The 17,366-nt window shown below is 43.4% G+C and overlaps 1 pseudogene; it reads right to left on the reverse strand.

Annotated features, from left to right (window-relative positions):
* Positions 1-8,213, reverse strand: part of LOC111981170 (serine/threonine-protein kinase WNK4-like) — an 85,003-nt pseudogene extending 76,790 nt beyond the window's left edge.
* Between the last annotated feature and the right edge of the window lie 9,153 nt (positions 8,214-17,366).

The following is a 17,366-nucleotide window of genomic DNA, read 5'->3' on the forward strand; positions in this document are numbered from 1 at the left end:
GACTATATTCAGTACTAAGAGCACTGCATGATAGATATCATAGAAGTTATCCGCATTTATAATCAATTTCTACCTCCATGGCTGCAGTGTTATGTAACATTGTGCAAACTGAATCTGCCCCAGGTGAAGGAGAGATGATTGGCTTTCCTGCTAGCAGGCRCCATTCAAGTCATCTGGACATGTTGGCCAGCACTCCCATTAAACCAGTTGACCCCTAAATATAGACAGTTTTAATTAAATGGTGTTTGCTTTTTTTCACAGTTAGCACGGCTTATGAACCAGAGCCAAACGGATGTAGTGCTGCTTGAGTGTGTGCAGTGCTCCCCTCTGTTTTCCTTCACACTCAGTGAAGGCAATGAAACATTATGAGCCCTAAACTGCATGGTAATGAATGGACAGGGGGTGTGGGGGCAAGCCTGCTGAGAGGCTGAGTCACTCAGCCAGCCAGTCGGTGTTATCCTTGATAAGAGCCACGTAGTCAGCAGTGGCCACGGTGGCATCACTACCGGTAGCCTTGGGCAGTCTCATTAGCTGCGCTGAAGGCCCATGAGTACGGTAGTGTTTGTCTCGCTTACACACGTTTAGGGATGGGGTGTGGGGGGTCAGAGCAGACCACCATCACCATGGTAGCCCTTGTAGAGACCGTCAGCAATTTATCAGGGCTAATTAAACTGGGTATTGTGGGTAAAATAAATGAAGAGGGAAAGTCGGATTAGCTCAATCACTCCACAGGCGTTAAGAGCGACATTCTGAAGTGGAAAAGGCTGACGGAAAAAAAAGGTTCCAGCTGGAGCAGCAGAAGAATGTGTCCCCTGGAGAACAGTAACACCACGGGAGGGAAAAAAATKTTTGTTTGGGAAATATATAGGGGTAAAGGACGCTTATTATTAGGGGCTACCAGCCAGGGAAGTTCCAGACTAGTCACCAAGTCTCTTGTCACCTAGTGTGGCACAGGAATACGCTTATTCAAGTGACGGAGGGACTGAGAGACACTTCAATGGACTCCTGGCCTCAGTCTGGGGTTTGTAAATCCTAGTCCCATGTTTAGTATGGCAAATGCTTTTACAGCTAATGTCAGTTCTGGCCTGAAACCCTCCTTGTTTTCTTCTAGAGGTGGGGTAAGGGAGGGTTCAGTTAGTTCAGCTCATACTTTGTATAAGCGGCCTCTCTCTCTCTCTCCCCATGGGTCTGATTCCCACTGACATCTTGACATTTTGAAAAAGGAAACACAGCTGTATGAGTGTGTATTCTTGAGAACAAGATCTCCCAAGCAATATCTAGTCTTCTTTAACTGTGTCATTTGAATGAGTGTCTAAAGGTTTTGATCTGATTTGAAGCTTTAACCATGCAAAGCAACCTGCATGATAGGTAAACCAGATATCCTCTCTATATCATGCACTGATTACTCTTACACAGGAACAGACACAGCATGAAGTTCAATCAGTGCACAAGAGATAAGACAAGAAAGGAAAAATCCAAGAGATACGGATTTTATATTTCTAGGCAGTGTTGCCTAAATAAGCATTGGTCTATTTTGATGTATCATACCTCATAAGACATTATGTCAACATTTGACCTAAAGCTCGTCAGAAGGCCAGCGCTGTCTTAATACTTACATAACAGATGTCATTGGAATCATAAACAACTGCTATGACAAATCAAATGCATCACAACAACAATAGAACATATCTATGCAGGCCTCGTGTGCTTTACCCCCTCACCTCCCCAAAAACAATGACAACACAACCCTACCTAACCCAGGTGCTGCTACAATCAATCTTGTGTGAGATTCCACAGTGCAGGGCTTCTCCTTGAAACTCCCAGTGTGTGAAGTGTACAGCAAACAAAGGAGAACAGAAAAGCCAACAACATAGGACAGATAAGAAGGACACCAACACACACACACCACACACACACACACACACCACACAACACACACACCACACACACACACCACACCACACACACCACAACACACCACACACACACACACACACACACAACACACACACACACACACAGTAACTATACATGTCCTGGAAAGTTGTTGTTCTGGTTTACTCATGTAGTTATACTCTGGAGGTAGGAACTCAAGGGCCATTACAGAACTCCCAAGAGAGGAGAGAGAGAGACGTTGTAATTATGCACAGTGTGATTTGTTTTAGGCCAGGGAGTGAGAGAACTCTCTTGCAACTTCGATCTCTCCTATGAGCTGGACCAGCTCGGAACAACGCCTGTCCCCAAACCACCCGGTCGTGCTGCCACTATCAAACCCTGACCGGTTTCACCGGACGTGCTAATTCGTCCCGAACCTGCTGTTTCGACTCTCTCTCTCTCTTGGACCTGTTGTCTCGACCTCTGAATGCTCGGCTATGAAAAGCCAACTGACATTTACTCCTGAGGTGTTGAACTGCTTCACCTTCTATAACGACTGTGGTTATTATTTGACCCTGGTGGTCATCTATGAACATTTTAACATCTTGAAGAACAATCTGGCATTAATTTCCATGTGCTCTTATAATCTCCACCTGACACAGACAGAAGAGGACTGACCACTCCTAGGAGCCTGGTTCCTCTCTAGGTTTCTTCCTAGGTTCCTGCCTTTCCTGCCATCTGCATTGTTTGCTCTTTATGGTTTGAGGCTGAGTATCTGTATAGCACTTTGTGACAACTGCTGATGTACAAAGGGCTTTATAAAATATATTTGATTGAAATTGGATTGATTGCTGAGGAGGTTGTTCAACCGAGTTGACTGACTCCCTGCACCTTGCTCATCCTGCTTGCAAACCCTGTAGCCAACAAACATCGACACTCAACAGGTCAGTGCAGCACCACCAACTTTATCTTTCAGTGCACAAAACCTGTTTCATAAAGACACACCAGTCTCTGCCGTCTTTCACTCCCCTGTACTATATCATGTGGCTTGTTTTAGAATGACGCCTCCTGGTCCCTGCTATTCCCTCCAGCTTCCCAGCTGCCCCCTGGAGGGTTGGGGCGGCTCCTGTTACAATGGCTGCAGCCTGGCCAGGGAGTCTGCTGCTGCTATAAACAACTCTCTGCAAGCTGTCAGTGGAGGCTCTGCTGAGGGACATTGGGAGAGATTAAGATGAGTTATAGGCATTTTAAAGATGGTGGATCTGTTCTGAACACTGATTGCTTTACCATAATAATTTCCGAGTGAAACATAAATATATTAAATCTGTCTTCTAGGGTGGTGGAACTCCTGGGCACAGCTATGCTGATATTAGTTTTGCGTTTGCAAGAAAGGCATTTTACTGTACTTGTGCATGTGACAATAAAAACTTGAAACTTGAAAATGAATGATTGTCACTTTGGTGTGAGTAATCTTGATCTTGATTGTCACTTTGGTGTGAGTAATCTTGATCTTGGGCAAGTGGCAGGTGTTAGAAGATAAACGGGAGGCCAGGCAGTCAGTCTCAGTAATAAGCATTTCTGTGAATGAATGAATGTGTTGCAAATTTTACAAATACATGTAATAACAAGTTGCTTGCTGTGTATCTGTTCTAAACTAGTATTGCTCAAGTTTGGGTGTGAGAAGCAGCTCTGGATGAGTGCTGGCTGGCACCAGTGGTTCTCAATGAAAAGAGAAATGGCCAGGCAGGATGACAGTCAGGCCCTGAGTGTCACACTACCACTCATCTCTCTGTCCCAAGCACCACCAAAAGGTTCAGCTTTCCCACTATGAGGTCACACATAGATAGATTATAGAATGTACTGGTACTCTCAGCATGAAAAGGGCTTTTCCTCAGTACAGTACATGGAAACGGTATCTAGGAATCATTGGCCATGGTAAAAGGTCACTCAATACGGCTCCCGAGTGTCGCAGTGGTCTAAGGCACTGCATCTCAGTGCTATAGGCATCACTACAGACCCTGGTTCAATTCCAGGCTGTATCATAACTGGCCGTGATTGGGAGTCCCATAGGGTGGCGCGCAATTGTCTGGGTTCGGCTGTCATTGTAAATAATAATTTGTTCTTAACTGACTTGCCTAGTTAAATAACGGTTAAATTTTTTTTATACGAACTAGATGTGTACTGCAAAAAATATGGGTCTGATTCCCACTGACATCTTGACATTTTGAAAAAGGAAACACAGCTGTATGAGTGTGTGTTCTTGAGAACAAGATCTCCCAAGCAATATCTAGTCTTCTTTAACTGTGTCATTTGAATGAGTGTCTAAAGGTTTTGATTGATTAGTGAAGGCTTTAACATMCAAGCAAGCCTTGCCATGGACAGGTAAACCAGATATCCTCTCTATATCATGCACTGAGTTACTCTTACACGAGCACATACAGCATGAAGTTCAATCAGTGCCCAGAGATAAGACAGAGAGAGGAAAAGTCCAAGAGATACGGATTTTATATGGCCATGGAATTTGGCGCAAGGAGGGGATTTCATAGAAGCAAACCAAGTCTGTTCTGTTGAGTGTAGACTTTGTTTTAATTATTGCTGTGTTTCATCTGTATTTGTCAAAATTTGTAATGAACCCCCCCCCCCCCCCCCCCCCCAAACCTCCCACTTTACCCCATTGCCCACACTTCTTAGTCATAGGACAGCTGCTAGGATACTACTTGTCATGGGGATTGTGACAATTAGCGAGAAACGATCATTAAGACAATGCAAGCATTTTATGATCATTAAGACCATTCTCACCCCGCATCTGGTCTGGACTAAAATCCCTGGTGTCAATTGTTAGTGTGCATTCAGCGAAACAATGATAGAAAAACATTCCAACCTCACCCCTTGTCATAGGCTTTATATGCATTAACAGTGACAGCACAGTGCCCTTCATGAAGGGGTTAAAGTAAGTAAAGACACTTATAATATGCTTCCCAGTTGAAAATAGGCCTATAACTGATTTTGCAATTTCTCAATTGCTTCAACGTCAGTGTTGATACTCAGTTGTGGATAACTGTTTAAATTGCATCTAAAATCATACAATGTTTGTTTTCGATTATCAGACATCATAACATTTCCTTACTACAAAACTCCTGAAGCCTCAATTGATGGCAGGTGATCTGCATATGAAAACTAAGTGGGGCAACTGTTTCCTACCCACTGGGCACACACTGATAGAATCAATGTTGTTTCCACATCCTTTCAATGAAATGATGTGGGTATTCTGTCTGCAATTATCAACTATCAAGTGGTTTGAAAGACACATTTCAAATCACTTGATAACTCTGCTGTGGTATACAGCTCGCAAGACGCGCTTCCTACCACTCTCTATATCACAGCCGAGTTATAGGTGCCAGTTTGGAGAAGTACAGATATTCACACATTATACAATGCAGACGAAGAGTTATGGATTGTTTATTTGCCATCAGTAACATGATTTTGGGAAAGAAGTACCCCCCCTTAGAATCTTTCGCCAGTTATTTTTTTGGCCTCCGGAATTGTAACCACCTAGCACTGGGTTTTGACCAGAGTTGGCACCTCCTCTTAACAACGCTGCTGTCACGTTCCTGACCTATTTCTGTTAGTTTGTTGTATGTGTTAGTTGGTCAGGACGTGAGTTTGGGTGGGCATTCTATGTTGTCTGTTTCTATGTTGGTTTAAGGGTTGCCTGGTATGGCTCTCAATTAGAGGCAGGTGTTTGGCGTTCCTCTAATTGAGAGTCATATTTAGGTAGGTTGTTTCACAGTGTTCGTTGTGGGTGGTTGTCTCCTGTGTCTGTATGTATGTTCGTGCCACACGGGACTGTAGCGTTTGTTTGTAGTCGTGTACCTGTTCGTGCGTTCTTCATGTTGTATGTAAGTTCCATGTTCAGGTCTGTCTACGTCGTGTTTGTTATTTTGTAATTTTCAAGTGTTTTCGTGTTCGTTTCGTAATTCAATAAATATTAGTTATGTCATCATACCTCGCTGCACATTGGTCTTCAGATCCCTCTCTCCTCTCCTCGTCCGAGGAGGAGGAATTAGAGAATCGTTACAGCTGCGCTCCAAAGCTTCGCTCCAACACTTCGCTTCGCTTGAAATTTGCATAAAGTAGAGCACAACTCAACTTTTTCTTCCGCACGACTAGCTAGGTTCTCGCCGCTCTCCTTCCCACAATCCCCCGCACATGTCTCTGTGTGTACTCGTTGAAAACGTATGGGGTGGAACGTCTCCTGCTGTTTTCCCCAACAACGAATTCAGAAGGAGAAGTTCCGCCCCCATTAATTTTCAACCAGGGTACTCAGAGAAATGTCCAGGGGATTGTGGGAAGGTGAGCGGCGAGAACTCTGCTAGCGGAGTGGTAGAAACATTTTTGCTCTCCTCTACTTCATGCAAATTTCAAGCGAAGCGATGCACTGGAGCGAAGCATTTTCAAGAGCAAGCGCCTCTGATCAAAACCCACTGTATGTAAGACACCCATGTGTGGAAACGCAGTGTCCTTTATAGGGCTATTTGTATGATTACTTTGAGAGCTTTAAACTCAGTAGGTCCACACAGGTTCTCAAAAACAGCAGACAAAAACTGATAGGCCMAAACCAAAATAGCAAAGAGATTATAAATGAAGTCATGTATGGTATCTTATCTGAGTGGCTGATAATGTCGAGAGAAGGTGTGGGCAATTGTAATTATCACCTAAACACTTGTATAACAAAACGATGGATTTGGCACACTTCTTGATCTGATGAAGGCATAACTGCGTAAACACATTAGCCTTCCCCAACAATAAAGAAGTGAAATGAGCAGATGTCTTTTTGTCCTTTTTTTCATTTGACCTTCTTTTTTAAATGTTTTCTAGTGTCTCAGTTTACCAATGTTCTTGAACTTGGGATTTCATTTGATGTCATTGTCACATGTAGCAGAGAACCCAGATAATTAAGCAAGACAGCACACATGGTACCCACTCCACAATTTAGAGATAACTTTGTTTGGCTGAGCCAAAGCCTTTGTAAACTATTTTTTGCGGTGGCCCAAATAAGATTTTAAGAGAATGATGTGTGTTCTTTTGAGTTTTTCCCATCTGTACACAAATAATAGCAAATTCATTATTTACCTGTAGCTCACACCATGCCACTTCTACTGTTGTCTCCGTATCCAGGCCTTTGTACACCGTCTTGAACGACCCTCTCCCAATTTCAATGTTGAATTTGAGGAACCTTCCATCAGGTGACGTCGCCACGGCTTTGGTTTCAATTTCATCCTTTTCCTCTTGCTCCCGTTTGCTTTCAAATGGAGCTCGAGATAAAGTTACCTTTTTGTCAGTGATTTCTTCCTCGGAATCTGAACTTGTGCCCTGTGCTTGCGAGCTGGGCTGTGCTTGCGAGCTGGGCTGTGGCGCGTCCCAGGTATCAAAAGGTGGTTTGGGGTCTGATGCTTGGGTACCAGGAGGTGAGCACGTGCTCGTTCCCGGGCTTGAGACAGGTGAGGCTGGTACTGATGAGTCCACCTTTTTCTCCTCTGCCGCTGTTTCTGCTAAAATATCATCAGCAGACCAGGAGTGAGTTTTGGAGAGAGGGGCATCATCGTAAACTTCAAGCTCCAAATCCAAGGTATTTCTTTTGCTCAACCTGTACGAGTTTCTCCTGGAGTTTGCCGAGTGTCTCCTTCGCCTTGGTGGTATTCGGCCAGGGAAACAGGAGTTGGCGTCGAACCCAGCAGGTAATTTGGAGAAACCCAGTCCGGCCATGTCGACCTCAAGCTGTGACATGTCTGTTTTATGAGTTTTGCCGCGAAATGCAACAGGTGGGTCTTGTGTCCCAACTTGTGGATAGTGCAAATCCGAACGAAGGCTATTCAAAAACATAAACTGGACAAGGGAACATCATAGGTTGCAGGGAATGTGAATTATTTCGAAAAATAAAAACTGTCAAAAAGCTACAGAAATCCAAATGAGACAAAAATAAGTACAGGCTACAGATAAAGTGTCTACATATTTGGCTTATACATTCGATTTTGTATGTTCAAWTCAACTATAGGCTATTAGACTATTGGCTAATAATACAAAAAAATATTTAACAAATCAACAAGTGTGCTGACAAGTCTCTTCACCTCAACCTGAATGAAGGTCGTTCTCGAGTTCTCCCTAGTAAAAAGTGCTTGTTTAAATCCGCCAAATATAATTTACTTGGTCGTGTTCTTGCTCATAGACAGACGAAAAATAAATCACATCAATCCGAGTATTCCTCAAACCGTGTCTCTGGTCGCACGTCTTCAAACTGTCCGCTCCCAATGTTGATTAACGCTGTATCAACAACGGGTAGACTTCTCGAGCGCACAGTGAAAGCTCAATGGGCTCCACCCCCAAAAACACATTTCGGATCTGTGTTTTGCCTGCAACCATAGACTATTATAGGTTGTGAAGCTATCGTTCCCTTGAATGTACACTGAACAAAAATATAAACGCAACATGTAAAGTGTCGATCCCATGTTTCACGCGCTGAAATAAAAGATARCAGAAAGTTTCCATACACACAAAACGTTTATTTTCCATTCCACAAAAAGCTTATTTCTCTCATATTTTGTACACAAATGTGTTTACATCCATGTTAGTGAGCATTTCTCCTTTGTTAAAATAATCTAACCACCTGACAGGTGTGGCATATCAACAAGCTGATTGAACAGCATGCTCATTACACAGGTGCACCTTGTGCTGGGGACAATAAAAGGCCTCCCTGAAATGTGCAGTTGTCTCAAGTTTTGAGGGAGCGTGCAATTGGCATGCTGCCTGCAGGAATGTCCAACAAAGCTGTTGCCAGATAATTACATTTTAATTTCTCTACCATAAGCCGCCTCCAACATCGTTTTAGAGAATTTGGCAGTACGTCCAACCAGCCTCACAACCGCAGACCATGTGTATGGCGTCATGTGGGCGAGCAGTTTGCTGATGTCAACTTTGTGAACAGAGTGCCCCATGGTGGCGGTGGGGTTATGTTATGGGCAGGTATAAGCTACAGACAACGAACACAATTGCATTTTATCAATGTCAATTTGAATGCACAGAAATGCTGTGACGAGATCCTGAGGCCCATTGCGAGGCCCATTTCTTTTAAGAGATCTGTGACCAACGGATGCATATCTGTATTCCTAGTCATGTGAAATCCATAGATTAGGGTCTAATTAATCCATTTAAATTGGCTGATTTCCTCATATGAACTGTAACTCAGTAAAATCTTTGAAATTGTTGCATGTTGCGTTTATATTTTTGTTCAGTATATATTTTCWTAGTTAACATTTGCTAAAAAAATAAAACATTCTAATGAAGTTTACTCTGAAATTAGAAAGCTGTTAGTTTGTGGTGCGTAGTAGCCTAGCATACTGTACAGTAGTCCTTGCAAACTTACTATTCAAGGTATCCTAATAAGTCACAAGAATCTTGGTCCAAGTGTGATATGAATGCATTCTGGCAACGTGTCAAGGTTTTAGATGCCAGCTTTTGGTTTAGAATGTTGGATTTACTATCCTGTATATTGTGCTATACTGTATGTCTACTGTAAGGTAATTATTACGATAGAGGACAAGAGTCATCAAAACTTATATTAACTTAATAATAATAACTGTTTTATTGAGGTAATTTAAGAGCTCCAGACAGGAGCTATCCGCTTATCTGTGGTGTTGACTGTGGTGARTATCTTTAGCAATATTACATAATGTTGCATTGTGAACTACTTGAAATAGTGGGTAGGATACAAATGTAGATAATGAGCACAGCAAAACGAATTAATCCATCTTAACATCAAGTTGCAACAGACTAAAATTGCCTGGCAGCCTGCCATCCTGGCACTGTAGAAATAAGTGGCACTGTAGAAAGAAGTCTGGATTAAGCCAAAGACAAAGACAGCTGACCATCTAAATCTAGGCTATACCTACCTAATCTCTTCKATAGGAAATTAAATCACAGAGACAAAAGCAATACAGATAAACTGAAAGAGGTTTCACTGTCTTATAAAATAGGTTTACAACAGTGTCCTCATCAGTCAAGTATTCCCTTTTTGTCTGATGACAAACTCAGTAATAGGGGGTTGGGTTGTGTGCAGATTTAGTCAAGGAAGGGTAATAGCATAGTGGTTATAGGAAAGGGMGTTTATTCATGTCTGTTTGACACATCTCACAAATTCTCATCAGTTACTTGTGATATAACACAGTAGTAGCATATCACTCAAAGCTTYAGAATAGATATGTAAAACACCCCCAGTAGGTATATTATCGTCATCAGTCACTATCCACCACAGACACGCACATTTCCTCCATTCCAGGTTTAGCGTGTCAGGCCATTCCAGGGTTAACGTGAGCACCCTGACACAGACCGAGGCCTCATCTTAGCAGGTTTCCGGGACGAAGTGGAAGGAGCGGCTTAGCGTTGTGTGGCCAAGTGATTGCAGGCCACATTAACCTAGTGCCACACACACCTTACTGTTGACTTTGTGCGATATACTGACCCCATTCCCCTCACACTAAGGATTCCAGCCAGGGAAGTTCCAGTCAGTGTCTTCTCAGCCAGTGAGAGCATGTGCCAAGGCTTTGATTCCTGGGAAGACCGGTGTGTGTTGCCATATGCTTACAATCCCTGACACAGACACTGATGAAGGTGCTCAGCCTGCCGCTGTAAAACACAAACAGACCGACAGACAGACAGACAGAGGGCCAGTGACTCTTTGTTTATCCCCTCCTGTCACTGTAACATACAACATGTATTTAAATGTGTGTATCGCCCTCTAGCCTACTGTAAACATAGAGGGCAGTGTGTGTGTACATGAGTGTGTGTGTAAGAGCTTGCACCGTGGAGATAGATAGCTCAAGTCCCAGCACCTGATATAGCCCTCACTAACACTGCCAGGAGACTTAAACTAGCCGTCTACCACCTGTCACATGAGCTTCACATAGAGGCTGTGTGGAAGCAGGGGAGAGGAGCAGTCAGAGGGGGAGCTTATCTGCAGGAACACATTGCTCCTATGGCAGCAGACGGCCACCCACGAATGCTAATCACTCATGTTTGATGAGAGCTTCTGCKGAGTCATCTTTCCAGAAAAGAAGAGTAGCACAGAAATCCCCATGAAACAGCATGGAAATGGGTCACACGGTAGACGACGTGCTAATCGCAGCGCTCTTCACAATTCCAGCTAAAAAGCAGCGCGTCGTCCTCCCTTCTCTGTCTGCTGTCTCTGCTGCTGTATGGTTTGTTTATCTCCCGTCATGAGGCGGGCAGTGCAATACACTCTGTTCTTTTCTGCTTTAGCTGACACGGGGCAGGGGGCAGGGCCTTGACAGGGGAATAATAAACAGAGGTCCTATTTTTTGAAGGTCAAGGAAATTGATATGATATGACATTAAAAGCTTAGTGGCTTTTGCAACTTTTCCAAMGGCTTTAGCAATCCTCATAAATGCCTGCCATAAGACTGTGAAAGTGTATTCCAACATACACAGAGGGAAGCTCACCAGTTGGAAAGCAARGTGAACTGTTGAGTGTGAACAGAATATTAAAGTGTGCACTTAGGTGGGATAATAATACATAGCCTAGTAATACCACAATAATCCAGTTGTAAACAAGGCATTGCGTGAATATTGCCAGGTTGTTAACATAATCAATAAACATGGACAAGTAGCACGCCGGTCATACAATTTCTCAAGCAGGGCCTGTATGCAAGTGCAAAAGCTATGGCTCTTTCAGACAGAAGAGGGATAAATACATTCAGAGTGAGTAGGCTTTTTAGAGAGGCCTCCTTTCCTTGGATGCCAATGACCATTACTATGCACATACCCTATATTATCCCTGGCCAAATCCAATGCTTTTTCCACTAACTGGTATTTTAACAACTCTCATCAGCTCTTTTCTCATCAGATTTTTTTAGAGCTGATCTAATTGGTATTTTGACCAATTAGATCAACCAATTAGATTAGCTCTGTAAAAGATCTGATGAGAAAAAATCTGATGTGATTGGTGAAAATACCAATTAGTGAAAAAAATATCAGAATTGGGCTGCCTGTCTAAACGCAGCCTAAGGTGTCCAACGCTGTGTCCCAATACTCATAAATGGCTCCCTATCCTTGCCTCGTCTCCTACTGTAGGTCACCAACACTCCAATAAAACTGAGTATGTGACAGCAATACTATGAAATCCCCACCTAACCTACCCATGTGGTAACTGAAGGACATCTCTTCCCTACTCTTGTTAGAGTATGTAATGACATAGTACTGTAATGTAGAACTACACTTGTACTTGGAATGCATTGATGTTGCCACCTAGTGGGCTTATCTGGAACAACACAGACCCATGTTGTAAGGCTGCATCTCAAAGWSTGCCTACACTGCTCTGACAGAACAAAATGAAAAATGGAGTAGGGTTACATCTACAACTCTTCTCTTTACAGTCAACAGGTCACACATCAGCATGTGGGAGTGTGTGTCAACTCTGGGGCTACAACAACAGGGCTAGGTGGCTTTGTTGTTTGCTTTCACTGATGTATGAACTAACCATTAAGCCCTATTAACCAATGTTTTATACTGAGTTTAAGCAGTGCTTCATTTGAGCCCGATGGTTTGCGCAACGTTGTAGCCCAAATAGACCAACGCGTGGCCATTGCTGTGATGAGAGAGAGAAGTGCGCCTCACAGAACTAGAATGAGAGTCACTTTCTATTATCTCTTTCCCTGCTCTAATATATATCAGCATGCAACTCTCATCTCTCCAGCTTTACACTTAATCATTTATTTCCTTATAGAATCATAGCCGCGGGAAGGATGCTGGAGGTATCACAGACCCCCTGATACATTTAAATACATTTTGCCAAAGTTATAGAATTACTGCTGTCAGCCAAAACAGGCTTTTTACGATATTTCAAATACAATCGCGGGACAACACAGATCCTGATGAATAGAGAAGACTATTCTGTCTGTAGGCTAGCAAGTTATCAACTTCCAAATAGACCTATTGAGCGAACAGCATTGTTTTACAAAGTAAAACAAGAGAGAGGTACGCTTTTGGCACGAGCGCATCGGCCATCACCGGTGAGTGAGCTGCGTATCGTTGAGTGAGTCAGTGAAACGAAAGCTTTTTAAGGACAAATTTATTTTGTACAATATGTGTGTGTCTCCACACACCTAGGCCTGGGCTATTGATGGATTCAAGACAAGGTCGTTGTCACTGATTTCAGATTCTCAGTTTGTCAGTGTCAAAGTACAGCCTGTCATTTCGATAATTTGTGAGGTATTAAAAAATATTCGGCTAAAGTCTCCAGTCATCTAAAATCATGTAGAATTGTATGAAATGCGTTTATGAAGGCCATTTTRCCCGGACCCTAGGCCACTAAACATTTCCCCAAGTGTGTAACTTCTGCAATCGCCTCTCTATACTCTACTGCTCTATGCCAGTACGCAAAGGCGATGATAATGCATGCAATGCTTTATTATAAAAGTGATTTTTCTTTTCATGCGTTCTTGAGCTCTTGGGCTACAACGTTGCGCAATTTACAAATTAAGCAGTGAGTTTAAGTTAGTAAAAGTGTGCTTATGTTCCTAGGGAAAATATATCAAATGTGTTAAAATAATAAGTATGTTTTTGTGGAGGCAGAAATTCACAAGASTCCATCCAGATTGTGACTATATTTTGGATAATGGTTCCCTTTCTAATGAGACAGGAACAAACCCACATTCAAAGGAGGGAAATTGTTATTCTGTTTTGTTATTCTGATTAGCTTTTGCCTAACTTGATGTTGACAAAATAATCAGCTGACAAGCGAACATGGCAAACAAGTCATATTTGATCACAATATTGTTAGATAGACAGTAAACACATGTCTCACTGGTGATTTCTGTCAGTGCCTACTTTGAGTCTGTATGAAGCACTATTTTGTGTCAATCTCTTGGGAGGCCGTCATTGTGTGTTGTTTTCAGTAGGCTTACACACTTCAACTTCAAGACTCTTGGCATACATTAGGGAGCCATCACAGTGGCTTTCAGTGCAAAATGTGAGCCAGAGTCAAGGGTTACCAACTTACCATCTTGAACATGGCCATCTGAACATCTTGGCCATGTTCTGTTATAATCTCGAACCCGGCACAGCCAGAAMAGAACTGGCCACCCCTCATAGCCTGGTTCCTCTCTAGGTTTCTTCCTAGGTTTTGGCCTTTCTAGGGAGTTTTTCCTAGCCACCGTGCTTCTACACCTGCATTGCTTGCTGTTTGGGGTTTTAGGCTGGGTTTCTGTACAGCACTTTGAGATATCAGCTGATGTACAAAGGGCTATATAAATAAATTWGATTTATACCAGGACCCTGACGCAGGTGATTGTAAATGTAGGCTACTGTCAGGGCCACTGTCCAGAGGGAAGTACTTACATTTTAGTCATTCAGCAGACGCTCTTATCCAGAGCAGCAGTTAGTGCATTCATCTTCAGATAGCTAGGAGGGACAACCACATATCACAGCACAGGCATAGAAAGTACATTTTTCCTCAATAATGTAGCTATCAGTAGAGAGCTAGAAAGGGGCGGGGTCAAGTAAAAGTGCTGTTTAATATTAATACTTCATTTTGGGGTGGTGGGTCGAGGTGCGGGGTCAAGTAAAAGTGCTGTTTAATATTAATACTTCATTTTGGGGTGGTGGGTCGAGGTGAGGAGGAGGATTATTTAAGATACTGTTTGAAGAGGTAGGGTTTCAGATGTTTTCAGAAGATGGGCAGGGACTCTGCTGTCCTAGCTTCAGGGGGAAGCTGGTTCCACCATTGGGGTGCCAGGACAGAGAAGCAAATCAAATAAAATGTTATTTGTCACATACACATGGTTAGCAGATGTTAATGCGAGTGTAGCGAAATGCTTGTGCTTCTAGTTCCGACAATGCAGTAATAACCAACGAGTAATCTAACCTAACAATTCCACAACTACTACCTTATACACACAAGTGTAAAGGGATAAAGAATATGTACATAAAGATATATGAATGAGTGATGGTACAGAACGGCATAGGCAAGATGCAGTAGATGGTATCGAGTACAGTATATACATATGAGATGAGTAATGTAGGGTATGTAAACATAAAAGTGCATAGTTTAAAGTGGCTAGTGATACATGTATTACATAAAGATGGCAAGATGCAGTAGATGATATAGAGTACAGTATATACATATATATTATATTAAATGGCATTGTTTAAAGTGGCTAGTGATACATTTTTGATCAATTTCCATCAATTTCCATTATTACAGTGAGCTGGAGTTGAGTCAGTATGTTGGCAGCAGCCACTCAATGTTAGTGGTGGCTGTTTAACAGTCTGATGGCCTTGAGATAGAAGCTAAGAGTGGGCTAAGCGGGAATTGCAAAAGACCTGAGGTGGCAGAAGTGCTTGGATTGAGGTGTAGGGTTTGAGCATAGCCTGAAGGTAGGGAGTGGCAGTTGCTCTTGCTGTTCTGTAGGTAAGCACCATGATCTTGTAGTGGATGCGAGCTTCGACTGGAAGCCAGTGTAGTGTGTGGAGGAGTGGGGTGACATGAGAGAACTTGGAAAGGTTGAACACCAGGCGGGCTGCAGCGTTCTGGATAAGTTGCAGGGGTTTAATGGCACACGCCGGGAGCCCAGCAAACAGCGAGTTGCAGTAGTCCAGACGGGAGAGGACAAGTGCCTGGATTAGGACCTGCGCCGTTTCCTGTGTGAGGTAGGGTCGTACTCTACATATGTTGTAGAGCATGAACCTGCAGGAGCGGGTCACTGCTTTGCAGAGAAAGACAGAGGGTTGTCCAGGGTCACACCAAGGTTCTTTGCACTCTGGGAGGGCAACACTGTGGAGTTGTCAACCATGATGGAGAGTTCTTTGAGCGGGCAGTTCTGTCTTGTCGAGGTTGAGATATCTGCCAGGCACGCAGAAATGCATGTCGCCACCTGAGTGTCAGAAGGGGGGAAGGAGAAAAGTAGTTGAGTGTTATCCTCATAGCAATGATAGGAGAGACCATGTGAGGATATGATGGAGKCGTGTGACTTGGTGTATAGAGAGAAGAGGAGAGGGCCTAGAACCGAGGCCTGTGGGACACAGTAGTGAGAGAGAGTACGTGGTGCAGACACAGATCCTCTCCACGTCACCTGGTAGGAGTGGCCTGCAAGGTAGGATGCAATCCAAGAGTGTGCAAAGCCTGAGACGCCCGGCCCTGAGATGGTGGAGTGGATGATCTGATGGTTCACGGTGTCAAAGGCAGCGGATAGATCGAGGAGGATGAGAACAGAGGAGAGAGAGTCAGCTTTGGCAGTGCGGAGAGCCTCCGTGACACAGAAGAGCAGTCTCAGTTGAGTGACCCGTCTTGAAGCCTGACTGGTTAGGGCCAAGAAGATCGTTCTGAGAGAGATAACGAGAAAGTTGATCAGAGACAGCATGCTCAAGTGTTTTGGAAAGAAAAGAAAGAAGGGATAGAGGTCTATAGTTGTTGACGTCAGATGAGTCGAGTGTTGGTTCCTTGAGGAAGGGAGCAACTCGGGCCGTTTTGAAGTCAGAGGGGTCAGGGATGAGTTGATGAGGGAAGTGAGAAGGTCTCCAGAGATGGTCTGGAGGAAGGAGGAGGGGATGGGGTTGAGCGGGCAGGTTGTCGGGGGGCCAGACCTCACTAGTCGCAGGATGTCATCTGGAGAGATAGGGGAGAACGAGGTCAAGGCGTAGGATAGTTCTGTGTGAGGGAGACCAGGGGACTCAATAGGCTGAGTGAATGAGTAGCGGATGTCGTCAACCTTTTTGGTTGTGGTTGACAAAGTCGTCCGCAGAGAGGGTGMAGGATTAAGGTGGGAGGAGAAGGTGGAAAAGAGTTTCCTAGGGTTAGAGGCAGAAGCTTGAAAATTAGAGTGGTAGAAAGTGGCTTTAGCAGCGGATACAGAGGAAGAGAACGTAAAGAGGAGGGAGTTAAAGGATTATTTTTATTTATTTTATCTATTTAACCTTTATTTAACTAGGCAAGTCAGTTAAGAACAAATTTATAATTACAATGGCGGCCTACCAAAAGGCAAAAGGCCTCCTGTGGGGACAGGGGCTGGGATTAAAAATACAAATACATTTAAAAAATATATAGGACAAAACACACATCATGACAAGAGAACACAACACATAAAGAGAGACCTAAGACAACAACATAGCATGACAGAAACACATGACAACACAGCATGGTAGCAACACAACATGGTAGCAGCACCTAACATGGTATAAACATTATTGGGCACAGACAACAGCACAAGGGGCAAGAAGGTAGAGACAACAATACATGACGCAAAGCAGCCACAACTGTCAGTAAGAGTGTCCATGATTGAGTCTTTGAATGAATAAATTGAGATAAAACTGTCCAGTTTAAGTTTAAGTGTTTGTTGCAGCTCGTTCCAGTCGCTAGCTGCAGCGAAATGAAAAGACGAGCAACCCAGGGATGTGTGTGCTTTGGGGACCTTTAACAGAATGTGA

The sequence above is a fragment of the Salvelinus sp. IW2-2015 genome, linkage group LG20, assembly GCF_002910315.2.
Source record: "Salvelinus sp. IW2-2015 linkage group LG20, ASM291031v2, whole genome shotgun sequence".
Taxonomy (NCBI): Eukaryota; Metazoa; Chordata; class Actinopteri; order Salmoniformes; family Salmonidae; genus Salvelinus; species Salvelinus sp. IW2-2015.